Here is a 16,968-nt window from a genome sequence, read left to right on the forward strand (position 1 = left end):
ATCCTGTATTCTTAAAGTAAGCTGGAGAAAAAAAAATGTTATTAAGAAAATTGATAAGGAGACACACCTAGGATGGTAGCAGGAGAGATGGTGAAGGCTGCAGCCTGCCCCTCTTGGCTCAGTCCTCAGTCCCCTGTCCCTGCAACCTTCCCTGTGGCCAGCCCATGTCCTGGCGGAGGCCCAGATGGTGAACCTCCACACCACCATATACAACACAGTCCGTGGTAGATGCTTCAGAGGCTGCTTAGTGGCTGGACAGGGAGGAGCTGGACAAGCTGACAGACGAGTTGGCCAACAGGAGATGGGGGGTAGGGGGTTAAGGTGGGGACAGCGCTTGTCATCACCTCCCATTACAGCCGCCTAGATGTGGTTGAGTAAGGCGGACCGTGCGGCGCCAGCTTGGAGGCAGGTGGCTTGGTACGCTTCAGTGACAAGTCCATCAAGGGTGTGCAGCCACCCTCGGCCACCTCGGCCACTGACCCCTTGGACCTGGTGCAGAGCCTGCTGTGCTGTGGGGCCTTGGTGAGCTGCACCACGCACACACGCACGAAGCACCTGCGCACTGACTACTTCAGTGGGCACGTGGAGGTGGTGCGCTACATGGTGGGTGAACACCAGGTGGACCTGGAGGTGGCCAACTGGTGCAGGCACACGTGCCTCATGATCTCCTGTTACACAGGCCACCGCCAGATCACCCGCTACCTATTACTGCAGGGCGCCTAGGTGAACCTGTGCAACATGAAGGACAATGTGGCCCTGCGTGACTGCACCGAGGCCAGCAGCCCGGGTGTCCTGCAGCTGCTGTTTGGGTGCCAGGCTCACAGGGAATGAGATGGCTATGGCACACCGTCTCTGGCTGCCCATATGATGGACCACACCAGCATCATGGAGGACCTCAGCCAGGAGCAGCCTGCTGGGGAGGAGACGTGGCCAGGGATGGCCCTAGAAGGCCCCTCCACCAGCCAGGCATATATGCAGCCCCAGGGCGCCTGCTGCTGCAGCTGTTCCCAAGGGGAACACCTGAGCACCAGCTGGGAAACCGCCTGGCAGCCTTGGAGTTGCTGGGAGCCACCTACATGGCTAAGAGGCAGGATCTGCTCAGAGTCCTGAAACTCTTGGTAGGGACCATGGAGCTGCGTCACCAGGGGGCACGTGTCTGCCTAAACCCGAGTCCTCGCCTCTGACTATTCCAGGGAGGTAAACACCACCGAGGAATTGGAGGCTCTCATCACGCAGGGGGATGAGAAGCACATGCAGGCACTGTTGGTCTGAGAGTGGTCCTGGGTCCCTCCCACCCGGACACTTCCCACTATATGCACTACCAGGATGTGGTGTAGGCCAACTTGGACAGCGTCTAGTGCTGCATCCACTACTGGAAGTACACCTTGGACATGCAGGAGAACAACCTGGAGCCTCAGACCACCAGAAGCTTCCTATCCTTTGATGAACTCTTCTCCTAAGTGCTCCAGAACTGCTTGGCCAAGGGGCAGCCTGGGTATGCCAGTTGGCTTCGCAGATCTAATGCGGGTGCTATGGCAAAGGTCTGGGAAGTGGAGCGGGCCCAAGGAGCCCAGGGACTCAGTCCAGTTCACCAAGGCCCTGGCCATCATCCTCCACCTGCTCTACCTGCTGGAGAAAGTGAAGTGCAGGCCGGATCAGGAGGACATGAAGCACCAGAGCTGCTGCTCAAGTGTGTCCCTCACAGCAAGAATGTCTTCACTCCTGCACATGACGGTGGACACCGACCATGAACATGGTTCACTTCTAAGTGGGCAGATTCCCCTCTATCCAGGTGGTCAAGGTGCCTTTGACTGCGGGGCTGACCCAGACAGCCGCAATTTTGACAACACCCCCAGTGCACATCGCAAAGCAGAACAACTGCCTGGGGATCATGAATGCCCTGATAGAGGCGAGGGCCCACATGGATACCACCACTGCCTTTAAGAAGACAGCCTATGAGCTGCTGCATGAGAAGCTGCTGGCCAAGAGCACCATTCAGCCCTTCAACTATGTGACCCTGTAGTGCATTTCAGCCTGCACCCTGGACAAGAACAAGATCTCTTGCAAGGGCTTCATTCCCTAAGAGCTAGAGGCTTTCATCCAGCTGTACTGAAAGGGGTTGGAGAGGAGAACCCAGGAGGGGCAGGGCCCACACCTGTCCCCACCCCGTCTCTGGAGACCACTTCTGGTGGCTGGAAACCAGGGAAGAGCTCACGGGCCTCCATGGCCCCTTCCCCTTATCAGGGAGAGGGGACAAGAATCAATGAGCTGTTGGTGGTAGAAGCTTCCAGACCACGTGCTCAGAGAACTAACTCTTTCTAGGGGTTAGCACACTCATGCTCCATTAGGAGAAGATGCTCAACCTCCCACACATCCCATCTGCCTGAGTTTCAAAGAATCTTGCCTCTGCCCTGGGGCAGAGGGATTGAAGCCATTGCCTTCCTCCCCTACTAGAAACACAACAAGCCAAGAGTTGGGTTTGGCCTCTACCTTTTATGTACCAAACCGGAAAGACCCAGGCACCCAGGCAGTGTTAGAACTGGAGGCTCGAGGGGGCAAAGTTGGAGAATCAACCCTTCTGGCACATTTGCACCTGCTCCTTCTGCCCTGCTGTGGGTTGGACTCTGCCCCCGAGCTGTCAGCCCCTTGGGTAGCTTTTGTGGTTTGGTGTTCTGTTTATTTACCTGGGGGAGGGGAGTTGGTGCTTACCAGTGGCTCAGTGGTAAAGAACCCACCTGCAAATGCAAGAGACACAGGAGATGGGGGTTTGATCCCTGTGTTGGGAAGATCCCCTGGAGAAGGGAATGGCAACTCACTCCAGTATTCTTGCCTGGAGAATCAATCTCATGGACAGAGGAATGTGGTGGGCTACAGTCCATGGGGTCTCAAAGAGTCCAAGAGGACTGAGCACACACCAGCATCGGCAGCTTACATGTGTGGTGCAGGAGGTTTTTCTGCCCTATACTTTTTAAAATTAATTTATTTATTTTAATTGGGGACTAATTATGTTACAGTATTGTGGTGGTTTTGCCACACATTGACTTGAATTGTCTGTGGGTGTTCATGTGTTCCCCCATTCCGAACCCTCCTCCCACCTCCCTCTCCCACTCTTTAAAAAAGATTTTGGTGTCAGGCTCCCTAAGTTCATTTCATGCAGCAAGGTTTTATCTTGCCTGAGACGGCCTCAGCCAGCAAGAGTGAGCTATATTTTGTGAGGAGTTCAGGAGGTAACAGTCCCCCAAACAAGGGTGATCGTACATTTCTGAACACTTGACTCATTCGCCTTTTAATTGGGCTGCCCAACTTCCCATTCTCACTAGAAAGAGAAGTCATTTTCCAAACGAGGAGCAGGCCAGATATGGAAGGGGTCGGCTTGCCAGCCTCTTCCCACCCAACAAGAGCTATTAATAGGTTGGTTGGTTTGGGTTTTGATTTTCACAGTTTCTGAGTTCAAACTGCAGGTCACCTCTGCCTCACAAATCACGCACAAGGACACAGGTGTGTGGTGAACAACCCAAGCGTCTGTAGCCATTTTTTAGATGCTTGGTAACCGTGATCAACGTGACCCTGAGACAATCCAAGTATTCACACACTAACGCACTGAGTCAGCTAGATAAGACGGTGGGTGTGGGAAATAGGTTGTTGAATAAAGTAGTACAAAATCTTGGTCTCCCATCACTGGGAATGGGGAAGGCGATCAAGTGCTCTTGCTGGAGAAGCAACCCCTGCAAGATTGTCTTGTGTGGAGGCAGGGTGGGGGAGGTATCCTCCGTGCGCCATGGCCGCCAGCAGGAGAGTGTTTTTGGCCTGTTGGGAAAGCAGTCAAGAGCAGAAGGGGACTGGAGCCGCCACCCCCACAGCTCAGGAAAGAGGCCATTCCCACCCTGTGCCTCTCCTCCAGCCCTGTCTCCAGGAAGCGACACAGAAGCCTCCAGAAGCCACAGTAGGTGCTTGGATATTCTGTCCCTCTAAGGGAACTAACTCTTGTTTGGATTTGCAGTGTTAGGATGGTCTTTATTTTCTAGACCAGGTTTTTACCTTCTGTCAAGGCAGGAAATGCCATCATTGTCCCTCTAGTAGCCTGGAATAAAGAAATGAGGCAGTAGCAAAAAAAAAAAAATCCATGAGGAAGAGAAAAAACATTCACAGTACTGTCCTGTATTCATTGATACTGTAAGTTTTTGTCATCTGTTTACAAGAGGAGTGTTGTGGTCCTTTAATGGACCGGAACTTGGGGGTACAGAGTTGACCGATAAAAAAGTGAAAGAAAGAAAAAAAGAGGCTGAGCCACATGAAGGAGACAGAGGAGAGAGAGAGACATGGGTACCGGTGCTCTGATGGAACAAAGGCGATTTATTCAACATATTGTATATACTCTCTTACAAGATAGCCCTTTTTACTAGAGACAGGGATCAAAAATCTAACAAGTCATCTAGAAAGCCAGAGGCTAGAATTATTCTCTAGAGAGGGGGTTGTAAAAGTAACTTTAAATATCAGAAAGGAGGAGACTTGTGAAATGGCTGCTGTTCACCGTATGGAATTTCCATACGAATGAGATACATGAATTTCTATTATCCCTGAAAGCCGGCTTGCCAGCTCTCTGGCACCTGTATTCAGGTGCTGTTAAGAAACATATGTATGCCCAGCAGTGGGTTTGCCATATGACCCAGCAATCCCACTGCTGGGCATACACACCGAGGGAACCAGAATTGAAAGAGACGCGTGTACCACAATGTTCATCGCAGCACTGTTTACAATAGCCAGGACATGGAAGCAACCTAGATGTCCATCAGCAGACGAATGGATAAGGAAGCTGTGGTACATATACACAATGGAATATTACTCAGCCATTAAAAGAAATACATTTGAATCAGTTCTATTGAGATGGATGAAACTGGAGCCCATTATACAGAGTGAAGTAAGCCAGAAAGAAAAACACCAATACAGTATACTAATGCATATATATGGAATTTGAAAGATGGTAACGATAACCCTATATGCGAGACAGAATAAGAGACACAGATGCATAGAACAATTTTATGGACTCTGAGGGAGAAGGTGAGGGTGGAACGTTCTGGGAGAATAGCACTGAAACATGTATATTATCATATGTGAAACAGAACACCATTCCATGTTCAATGCATGAGACAAATGCTCAGGGCCGGGGCAATGGGATGACCCAGAGGGATGGAATGGGGAGGGAGGTGGGAGGGGGGTCCAGGAAGGGGAACACATGTAAACCCATGGCTGATTCATGTCAATGTATGGCAAAAACTACTACAATATTGTAAAGTAATTAGCCCCCAACTAAAATAAATAAATTTATTTAAAAAAAAAAGAAACATAGAATTCATGCAAGACTGAAAACAGCACACAGGAAGCCTCCTGTTAAATGTATCCTGACAGAGGAGTTTCTGTCAGTAGCTACATCAGTATTGTTTTATGTGATACAAACACTATAGATGGTTTACATTTTATTAACACTAGATATGACAAATGAAAAGATAATATGAAAAAGAAATTCATATTTATTTACAATTATGATTCATGCCCTGATAATGAAGAAACAGCAATATGATTGCTTTATGGTAGCTAAGCCTATATGCTAATGAATAAATTGTTACAAAATTTTTGTGGCATACAGTATCATAGTCATATTCATAATCAGTATCAGGAGCATTTTTACTTTAAAAAACAGGTCTGATGACTGGCTTATATGTAGTTTTCCCATTTACATGAGAGAGTGAGGTATACCATACAATAATGTATTCTTTCAGAGCAAAGTTGTAAAACAGTAAGAAAACTGACACACTAATAATTTTATATTGAATATCACTCATCTTCTGCCTATGTAAGGATAGGCTGTCCACTGCAATACATCTTGCACACAATATTCTATATGATTCATACCTAGAAGATGAGAATGGCCAGAAAAAGATCCCATACAGTTCTTGTCATACAGTTATTAGATTTTCACATGAAGACACTCAAAACACATGCACAACAGATATGTTTTATAACCCTAAGGCATGATGATTCTCTGCTAAAGTGGATGTGGATCATCATGAAGGTTTTCATGCCCGTCTTTGTGTTGAGTAGGTCGGGGAGGAAGAGGAAAAGGAGGAGTTCGTCTTGCTGTCTCCAGGACAGCAGAGGTGAAGGAAGTGGAAGGGAAGGCAGGAGAGGCAGGCACACATGGTGTAACTTTATGGAAACACATCGTGATCTCTGTCTTGAGTTTTTTGCTTTTTCATTCTTCCAAAAATGTTTCTATACTGTACCAACCCTTCTTCCACCATTTGCTTTAGTTTCAGTGCCTGTATCATAGAAGATTCCATATAAAAAAAGTCAAAAGCAGTCTTGAGGAGTCTACCAGATTGTCTAATGTCAGTTTGCTTTCTGACTCTGCTTCTTCTATGTCTTCTCATCTTCTTCCTCCTCATTGTCGGGCATTGGTTGGGAAGTAGGCACTCATCTCCATCAAGTAGTCTTCTGTGAATTCCTCTGGTGTGATGTCTGTTAGCACTTGAATTTCTCCAAGATCCATATCTTGAATCCTTCATCCCCTGCCTTTTTTTTTGCCACATTCACAACTTCCTGATTTCCTTGATGGGCTCTGTCATAAATGCTGTGAAGTCATATATAACATCTGCACAATTTTCTCCAGCAGAATTTTATTGTTTTGGGCCTGATGGCCTTCGTGGCTTTTTCTATAACAACAATAGCATCTTCAATAATGTAATCCTTTCAGACTTTAAAGATGTCCTCTCTATTGGAGTTTTCTTCCATCGTGTTGACAATCCTTTCCATAGAGGATTGTGTGTAATGAGCCTTTAAAGTCCTTATGACCACCTGATCTAGAGGCTGAACTAGAAATGTATTGTTTGGGGACACTTGAATCACTTTAACGCCTTCAGTGTTGAAGAGCTGGAGTTCTGGGTGGCCAGGGGATATTGTCCAAGGTCAAAATGACTTTAAAAGGCAGTCCCTTACCAGCCAGATATTTCCTGACCTCAGAGACAAAGCATCCATGGGACCAATCCAGAAAAAGAGTTCTGGTTCTTCAGGCCTTCTTGTTGTACAATCAAAAGACTGGCAGCGGGTGTTTATCTTTTCCCATCAAGGCTTCCCTGGTGGCCCAAATGGTAAAAAATCTGCCTGTAATGCAGGAGACACAGGTTAGATTCCTGGGTCAGGAAGATACCCTGTGTAAGGAAATGGCAACCCACTCCAGTATTCTTGCCTGGAGAATCCCATGGACAGAGGAGCCTGGAGGGCTAGAGTCCATGGGATCTCAAAGAGTCGTGACTAACACACCCAGGTCTCAGGATTAGCATCTTTATAGATAAGGAAGTCTTGTTCATAAACTCAGCTCCTTTTGAACAAAACAGTAGCGTTAGCCTATCCATTCCTGCCTTAAATCCTGGTGCTTGCTTGTCTTCCATACTAATAAATGTCTTTTTTCACATATTTCCGGCAGAATAGGGCACTTTTGTCTGTATTCAAAACCTCTTCAGGCAGATATCCCTCGCCTCTGATTTTTCTACATGGTATCTGGAACTCATCTGCTGCCCCCTGGTGGGTACAAGCTGCTTCTCCTTTTGTCTTGACATTTCAAAAGCCAAACAAACCTCTTTCTTAAAATTATCAGACCTTTCTTTGCTGGCATTACATTCTCTAGCTTTAGATTCTTCACCTTCCTTTTGCTTTAGGTTGTTGTAGAAAGACTTTGCTTTTCCTTGAATCATATAGAGGCTTTTGGTATGCCTTTCTCAGAGCAATCCTGCATCTACATTAAAGCTGCATTTTCAAGATGAGATAAGATGTTTCACAAAATGTGCAAGGTTTTCATGCCTGTTGGTATAGCCGCAGTGACAGCTTCATCAATTTCTTTAAAAAAAAAAAAACGCAGTAGTCCTTATGCTGGATTCAGTTGTCTTGAGATGGTGGGCAACCACAGCTGCAGACCTCAACCTATAGCACATATCAAACAATTCAACTTTTTGTTGTAATGCCGTAGCTTTTCGCTGCTTCTTGGGAGCACTTCCAGCATCACTAGTGATTTGGTTTGGTTCATGGTGTTATTCAAGGTTTACAGTATTGCACTAAGCATGATGAAAAATACATGAGAACCACAGAAGATGACTTGTTACTTCAATACACAATTTGTTGGAGAGACACACTGCTCACACAGATGATTAATATCACATGGTGTTTTAAGCAGATACCTGCATCATTTGAACTCATCAAAATTGCAAAAGGAGGTGGGTATGAAATGATTGCAGTGGTACAGTATGGATGACAGTTAAATTTATGCAGTTATAATTTATTGCTGACTTTTTCCATGTGCTTACATTTCTCTTGACTGTGAATAGCGCATGTATTATTGTAACTGCGTAAGTTTTGATAAATTGCAACTTTTTATAATTTGTGTACATTTTATGATATTAAATAGCAAAAGAGACTATTATCTACACATATTTGATGAATTCAGGACATACCTAACAGTTTCTAAACGTTTCGATACTTCTAGACTACGCAGTTCATCTATGAGTTTTTCAAATAAATTGTTGCAAATCCCAAGAATTTTTTTCAATAGATTTTTTAAAAATAATCCATGTATAAATGGACCCATGCAACTCAAACCCATGTTGGTCAAGGGTCAAGTGTACATTAAATTGGCTTAACAGGCCACCTCAACCCCCAGGGACACTTTGCACTTATCTGTACCTAAACCCCATCAACTGAATCTGGGTGCTCCATCGCTCCCTTGAGATCAGATAAAATGGTCTTAGGTGCCTGTATCCAACAGAGCCTTAAAAGTCTGATCTCCCCCTTCTTCAAAGTTCTCCAGCATACTCAGAGGGGAGTGCATGGCCTTTGGTCCCTCTTGGGAACAGGGATCCTCCCTACTCCACTCCAATAATTTCTTCAAAGCGGTCGATTTCAGAATACAAGGGAAGGGAGGGACAAGGAGTGGATTGAGAGGGTAGCTACAGGCCAGAAGGCACGTCTTTATGTTTAGTTTACAACAATGCAACAGCTGCTTGGGCCTCAACCAAAGGATCTCTTGTTTTCAGTATGCCCAGAGCTTTGTATCAGATGGCAAGGTCCTTGTGACTGATGCCATCTCTTTCAGATTTGAGGATGCCTTGATTCTGTAGCCATGGCCATATTGCTTTCTAGTCGTACCCATTGGCTAGCTTAGGCATTACTAGTGCAGTTGCTGCTGTTGTTGAGTCACTAGTCATGTCCTACTCTTTGTGACTCCATAGATTGCAGCACGCCAGGCTCCTCTGTCCTCCACTATCTCCCAGAGTTTGCTCAAATTCATGTCCATTGAGTTGGTGATGCGATTTAACCGTCTCATCCTCTGTCGTCACCTTCTCTTCCTGCCTTCAGTGTTTTCAGCATCAGGTTCTTTTTTTAGTGAGTCAGCATTTCACATCAGGTAGCCAAAGTATTGGAGCTTCAGTTTAAGCATCAGTCTTTCCAATGAGTATTCAGGGTTGATTTGTTTTAGGATTGACTAGTTTGATTTCCTTGCAGTCCAAGGGACTCTCAAGGCTGTGATCCATGAAGGGGGACTAGTGCAATGGCAACCTTTAAAGATGTTCACTTTAATCTGGGGCATTTGCTACCCATTTTCATGATAGTTGGGGAGAGAAAAGGTTTTCTCCACCTTCGAAGGGTCCCTGGCAGGATCTAAAAATTAAACTGACAGAGACAGATTAACAGAAGTTTTACATGACACGGGAGCCTTCATGAGGAAATGAAGACATGAAGAAACAGTTAGACTTTGGGAGTTCTGGGCTGAGTTTGGTGAAGACTGGATGGTTGTGGAGGAATATGATAAGTCAGAGAATATGAAGGAAGTTAGTAACTGGGAGAGACTTAGCACAAACTGTTTCTTAGGGTCCCTTTGGTTTTCTGAGATAAGGATGCTCCTTTCCTCTCTGTGTAAGCAGGGAACCTTCAACATGAAGGTTTAATGACCTGTATCAGGGAAGAAGGGTAGGGGGAATGGTCAGAGTGACCTCACTGCTTCTGCTGTCTTCTCAAAGTCCTTCATTTTAAAGTATTCAATATAACAAGGTGCATATTTGGAGGTAACACATCCTGAAACACATCTGTAATACTGTATCTTAAGTTTTTGCTCACTTTTAAGATAAAGTCTATGGAAATTTTTCAGGGCAGTGGGGCTGATCTCAAAAGGGGAGATGAATGGGAAGTTCAAGAGAGAGGGGACATGTGTTCACCTATGGCTGATTCATGTTGATATTTGCCAGAAAACAACAAAATTCTGTAAAGCAATTATCCTTCAATTAAAAACAAATTAAGATTAAAAAAAATTATCTAGAATTTTTTGGGTTAGTTTCTCACTTGGCAGCAGGTCTTCTTCATCAGCGTTATAGATCCAGTATGGGACAGTAAGAGCCCAGATGCCAGTCACTGCCTCATCTATGGTTTCCTACAGAAGTTTGTCTTGCTGAAATCTCCCCAAGAAGCTGGAATTATAGCATGCAGGATCTACTGCAGAAAACCTCTTGAGTCCTTTGGTGTGGTTTCTCAATGGATCTGAGGTAGGCATGATAGACTGTAGAGGGACTGAGCCATACATAAGACATATCAGTTCTTCCCATTCTTTTGCAACAAGCTTCACATCCCCTCCTGCTCCTTGCTCAACCATCCAGCCAAAGCTGTAACCATGTGCTTGGCTTCTGCTCATACTGGTCATGAGTTTCTCTCCCCCTGCCCTGTGTATGGATGCTCACCTCTGAAACTATTCTCTGAGGAAGTGTTGCGAACCATTTCTGACCTTCCCCAACTCTTAGAACAGGCATCCCTCATTTTAATTGTGCTTTGTTTTATTGTGCTTTACAGATAGGAGCTTTCTCTTTTTTTCAGTTCTTTTTTATCATAGTTTATTGCAAGATACTGAATATATTTCCCTGTGCTATATAGTACGTGCTTGTTGTTTATCTATTTTAGGTATGGTATGTGCATCTGTTAATCCCATACTCCCAATTAACCCCGCCCACTTTGGTAGCCATTAAGTTTGAGTTCTGTGTCTGCTTCTGTATTGTGTTTTATTTTATTTTTTTAACAATTGGAAGGTTTGTGGGCAACCCGGCATTCAGCGAGTCTTCTGGCACCATTTTTCCAATAGCATTTCCTCACTGCCTGTCTCTGTGTCATATTACAGTAATTTTTACAATATTTCAAACTTTTTCATTATTATTATAATTGTTTTGATGATCTGTAACCAGTGATCTTTGATGTTCGTATCAATCCATGAGTCTAGGATGGCAAACTTAGATGATAAATATATGTTCAAACTGCCCTGCTTCCTGTCTCTCTCCCTTTCCTCAGGCCTCTCTTTCCCTGAGAAATAATAATATTGAAATTAGGCCAGTTGATAAACTTACAGTTGCCTCTTAAGTGTTCAATTGAAAGGGAGAGTCTCTCACTTTAAATCAAAGGCTAGAAATGATTAAACTTACTGAGGAAGGCACATCAGAAGTTGAGGTAGGCTGAAAGCTAGGCCTCTTGTACCAGTTAGTGAAGTTGTGAATGCAAATGAAAAGGTCTTGAAGGAAATTCAAAGTGCTGTTCCAGTGAACACATAAGTGATAAGAAAGAGAAATAGCCTTGTAGCTGATATGGAGAAACTTCTAGTGGTCTGGATAGAAGATCAAACCAACCACAACATTCCCTTAAGCCAAAGCTTAGTCCAGAGCAAGGCCATAACTCTCTTCAGGTCTGTGAAGCCTGAGAGAGGTGAAGGAAGATGCAGAAGAAAAGTTTGAAACTAGCAGAGGTTGGATCATGAGGGTTAAGGAAAGCTGTCTCTGGAACATACAAGTGCAAGATGAAGAAGCAAGTGCTAATGTAGAAGCTGCAGCAACTTATCCAGAAGATCTAGTTAGAATAACTAATAAAGATGGCTACACCAAGCAACAGTTTTTCTCTGTACATGAAACAGCTTTATATCAGAGGAAGACACCAGCTAAGACTTTGATAGTTGGAGAGAAATGCCTGACTTCAAAGATTCTAAGGACAGGCTGGCTCTCTTTTAGGGGCTAATGCAGCTGGTAACTTTAAGAAGAAGCCAGTGCTCACTGACCATTCTGAAAATCCTAGGGCTCTTAAGAATTATGGTAAATCTACTCTGCCTGTCCTCTGTAGGTGGAACAACAAAACCTCGATGACAGCACATCTGTTTACAACATGGTTTACTGAATATTGTAAGTCCACTGTTGAGAACTATTGCTCAGAAAAGATTGTTCTCATAATATTACTGCTCACTGGCAATGTGGCAGTACACAAAAGCTGTAATGGAGATGTTGTTGTTCTTGCTTAGTCACTCAGTTGTGTCTGACTCTTTGTGACCGCATGGACTGCAGCACACCAGGCTTCCCTGTCCTTCACCATCTCCCAGAGCTTGCTCAAATTCATGTCCACTGAATCAGTGGTGGACATCTAACCATCTCATCCTCTACTGTCCCCTTCCCCTCCTGCCTTCAATCTTTCCCAGCATCAGGGTCTTTTCTAATGAATCAGCTCCTCACATCAGGTGGTGAAAGTACTGCAGTTTCAGCTTCAGCATCAGCCCTTCTAATGAATATTCAGGATTGATTTCCTTTAGGATTGACTGGTTTGATGTCCTTGCAGCCCCAGGAACTCTCAAGAGTCTTCTCCAACACCACAACTCAAAAGCATCAATTCTTTGGTGCTTAGCGTTCTTTATGGTTCAAACTCTCACATCCATACATGACTACAGGAAAAACCATAGCTTTGACTAGATGGGCCTTTGTAGACAAAGTAATGTTTCTGCTTTTTAATACTCTGTCTAGGTTTGTCATAGCTTTCCTTCCAAAGAGGAAGTGTCTTTTAATTTTGTGGCTGCAGTCATCATCTGCAGTGATTTTGGAGCCCAGGAAAATAATGTCTGTCACTGTTTTCATTGTTTCCCCATCTATTTGCCATGAAGTGATGGGACTGGATACGATCGATGATCTTCATTTTTTGAATGTTGAGATTTAATCCAGCTTTTTCACTCTCCTCTTTCACCTTCATCAAGAGGCTCTTTAGTTCCTCTTCGATTTCTGCCATAAGGGTGGTGTCATCTGTATATCTGAGGTTATTGATATTTCTCCTGGCAATCTTCCTTCCAGATTGTGCTTCATCCATCCCAGTATTTCACATGATGTACTCTGCATATAACTTAAATAAGCAGGGTGACAGTATACAGCCTTGATGTACTCCTTTCCCAATTTAGAAGCAGTCTGTTGTTCCATGTCTGGTTCTACCTGTTGCTTCTTGGCCTGCATACAGGTTTCTCAGGAGGTGGGTAAGGTGGTCTGGTATTCCTGTCTCTTTAGGAATTTTCCAATTTGTTGTGATCCACACAGTCAAAGGCTTTAGTGTAGTCAATGAAGCAGAAGTAGATGTTTTTCTGGAATTCTCTTGCTTTTTCGATGATACAGCAGATGTTGGTGATTTGATCTCTGATTATTCTGCCTTTTCTAAATCTATCTTGAACTTTTGGAAGTTCTCAGTTCATATACTGTTGAAGCCTGTCTTGGAGAATTTTGAGCATTAGTTTGATAGCATGTGAATTGAATGAAATTGTACCTTAGTCTGGACATTCTTGGACATTGCTCTTCTTTGGGATTGAAATGAAAACTGGCCTTTTACAGTCCTGTGGCCACTGCTGTTTTCCATATTTGCAGGCATACTGAGTGCAGCACTTGAACAGCATCATCTTTTAGGATTTGAAATGGAGATGTACAATGAGATTAATATTTTTGTGCCTGCTAGCACAATAGCAGTTCTACAACTCATGGATCAAGGAATAATTTCAGCTTCAGTCTTATTATTTAAGAAATACATCTCATAATGCTTTAGCTGCCGTAGGTAGTGATTTCTCAGATAGATCTGGGCAAAGGCAATTGAAAATCTTCTGAAAAGGATTCACCATTCTAGATGCCATTAAGAGCATTCATGACTCATGGGAGGAGGAGTCAAAACATCAACATTAACTGGAGTTGGGAAGATGTGGATTCCAAACCTCATGGTTGACTTTGAGGGTTTCAGGACTTCACTGAAGGAAGTAACTGCAGATATTAGAAATAGCAAGAGAATTAGAATTTGAAGTAGAGCCTGAAGATGTGACTGAACTGTTGAAATCTCATTGTGAAACTTGAATGGATGAGGAGTTGCTTCTTATGTCTGAGGAAAGAAAGTGGTTTCTTGAAATAGAATCTACTCCCGGTGAAGATGCTGTGAAGATTGTTGAAATGACAATGAAGGGTTTAGTGTATGACATAAAGTTAGTTGATAAACAGTGGCAGAGTTTTAGGGGATTAACTCACATTTTGAAAGTTCTACTATGGGTAAAAAGAGTCAGACAACATCAGATGCTGCAGAGAAGTTGTTCATGAAAGGAAGGGTCAGTGAGGAAAACTTCATTTGTGTATTATTTTAAGAAATTGCCACGGCCACCCCAACCTTCAGCAACCACCATCCTGATCAGTCAGCACCCATCAACATCAAGGCAAGACCCTCCATCAGCAAAATGATTATGACTCACCAAAGGCTCAGATGAGGGTTAGCATCTTTTAGGAATAAGTGCTGTGCTATGCCCAGTGTTCAACTCTTTGCTATCCCTTGGATTGTAACCCGCAAGGCTCCTCTGTCCATGGGGTTTTCCAGGCAGAATACTGGCGTGGGTTGCCATTTACTGCTCCAAGGGATCTTCCTGACCCATTGTCTCTTACATTTCCTGCACTGGCAGGCAGATTCTTTACCTGGGAAGCCCTTTAGGAGTAAAGTATTTTTTTTCTTTTTTAAAATCAATTAATTTATTTTAATTGGAGGATAATTACTTTACAATATCATGGTGATTTTTGCCACACATCGACATGAATCAGCCACAGGTACACATGTGTCCCCCCATCCTGAAACCTCTCCCACCTCACTCCCCACCCCATCCCTCTGGGTTGTCCCAGATCACTGGCTTTCAGTGCCATGTTTCATGCAATGAATTTGCACTGGTCATCTATATTACATATGGTAATGTACATGTTTCAGTGCTATTCTCTCATATCATCCTACCATTGCCTTCTCCCACAGTTCAAAAGTCTGTTCTTTACCTCTGTCTCTCTTTTGCTGCCTTGCATATAGGGTCATCATTACCATCTTTCTAAATTCCATATATATGTGTTAATATACTGTATTGGTGTTTTTCTTTTTGACTTACTTCACTCTGTATAATAGGCTCCAGTTTCATCCACCTCATTAGAACCGACTCAAATGCATTCTTTTTTATAGCTGAGTAGTATTCCATTGCAGAGAAGGAAATGGCAACCCACTCCAGTACTCTTGCCTGGAAAATCCTATGGACAGAGGAGCCTGGTAGGCTGCAGTCCATGGGTTCGCTAAGGGTCGGACATGACTGAGCGACTTCACTTTCACTTTTCACTTTCATGCATTGGAGAAGGAAATGGCAACCCACTCCAGTGTTCTTGCCTGGAGAATCCCAGGGACGGGGGAGCCTGGTGGGCTGCCGTCTGTGGGGTCGCACAGAGTCGGACACGACTGAAGTGACTTAGCAGCAGTATTCCATTGTATATATGTACCACAGCTTTCTTATCCATTCATCTGCCAGTGGACATCTAGATTGCTTCTGTGTCCTAGCTATGGGAGATAGAAGGGTGGAAATAAGTGAAGCAGAGAGGAAAAAAGAAAAAAGAATTAAAAGAAATGAGGACAATCTGAGAGACCTCTGGGACAATGTTAAGTGCCCCAACATTCGAATCATAGGTGTCTCAGAAGAAGAAGACAAAAAGAAAGAGCATGAGAAAATACTTGAGGAGATAATAGTCAAAAACTTCCCTAAAATGGGGAAGGAAATAGCCACCCAAGTCCAAGAAACCCAGGCAGTCCCAAACAGGATAAACCCAAGGCAAAACTCCCCAAGACCCTTATTAATCGAACTAATAAAAATTAAACACAAAGAGCAAACATTAAAAGCAGCCGGGGAAAAGCAATAATAAGACACAAGGGGAATCCCCATAAGGATAACAGATGATCTTTCAGTAGAAATTCTTCAGGCCAGAAGGGAATGGCAGGGCATACTTAAAGTGATGAAAGAGAAAAGCCTACAACCAGGATTACTCAGCAAGGATCTCATTCAGATATGAAGGAGAAATCAAAAGCTTTACAGACAAGCAAAAGCTGAGAGAACTCAGCACCACCAAACCAGCTCTTCAACAAATGCTAAAGGATCTTCTCTAGACAGGAAACACAGAAAGGGTGTATAAACTTGAACCCAAAACAACAAAGTAAATGATAACAAGATCATACTTACCAATTATTACCTTAAATGTAAATAGGTTAAATACTTCAGCCAAAACACAAATACTGGCTGAATGGATACAAAAACAAGACCCTTATATATGCTGTCTACAAGAGACCCACCTCAAAACAGGGGACACATACAGACTGAAAGTGAGGGGCTGGAAAAAGATATTTCATGCAAATGGAGACCAAAAGAAAGCTGGAGTAGCGATACTTACATCAGATAAAATAGACTTTGAAATAAAAACCATGATAAGAGACAAAGAAGAACACTACCTAATGATCAAAGGATCAATCCAAGAAGAAGAAATAACAATTATAAATATAATATCCACCCAACATAGGAGCACCTCAATACATAAGCCAAATGCTAACAAGTTTGAAAGGGGAAATTAGCAGTAACACAATAATAGTTGGGGACTTTAATACCCCACTCACACCTATGGATAGATCGACCAAGCAGAAAATTAATTAGCAAGGAAATACAAGCTTTAAATGATACAATGGACCATTTAAACCTAATTGATAGCTACAGGGTATTTCACCCAAAATCAATGGAATTCACCTTTTTCTCAAGTGCACACGGAACATTTTCCAGGATAG

General features: G+C 43.7%; 1 protein-coding gene and 1 pseudogene across 3 annotated transcripts in view; both read left to right on the top strand.

Moving 5' to 3' along the window:
- The window catches only part of LOC145536998 (uncharacterized), a 77,654-nt gene that overhangs the window by 22,936 nt on the left and 37,750 nt on the right, over positions 1–16,968 (top strand). The gene's annotated exons all lie outside the window — the stretch shown is intronic.
- On the top strand, positions 229–2,113 carry LOC145537000 (protein fem-1 homolog A-like; annotated as a pseudogene).

Source organism: Giraffa tippelskirchi, chromosome X (assembly GCF_054371585.1).
Source record: "Giraffa tippelskirchi isolate mGirTip1 chromosome X, T2T-mGirTip1v1.2.pri, whole genome shotgun sequence".
Lineage (NCBI taxonomy): Eukaryota > Metazoa > Chordata > Mammalia > Artiodactyla > Giraffidae > Giraffa > Giraffa tippelskirchi.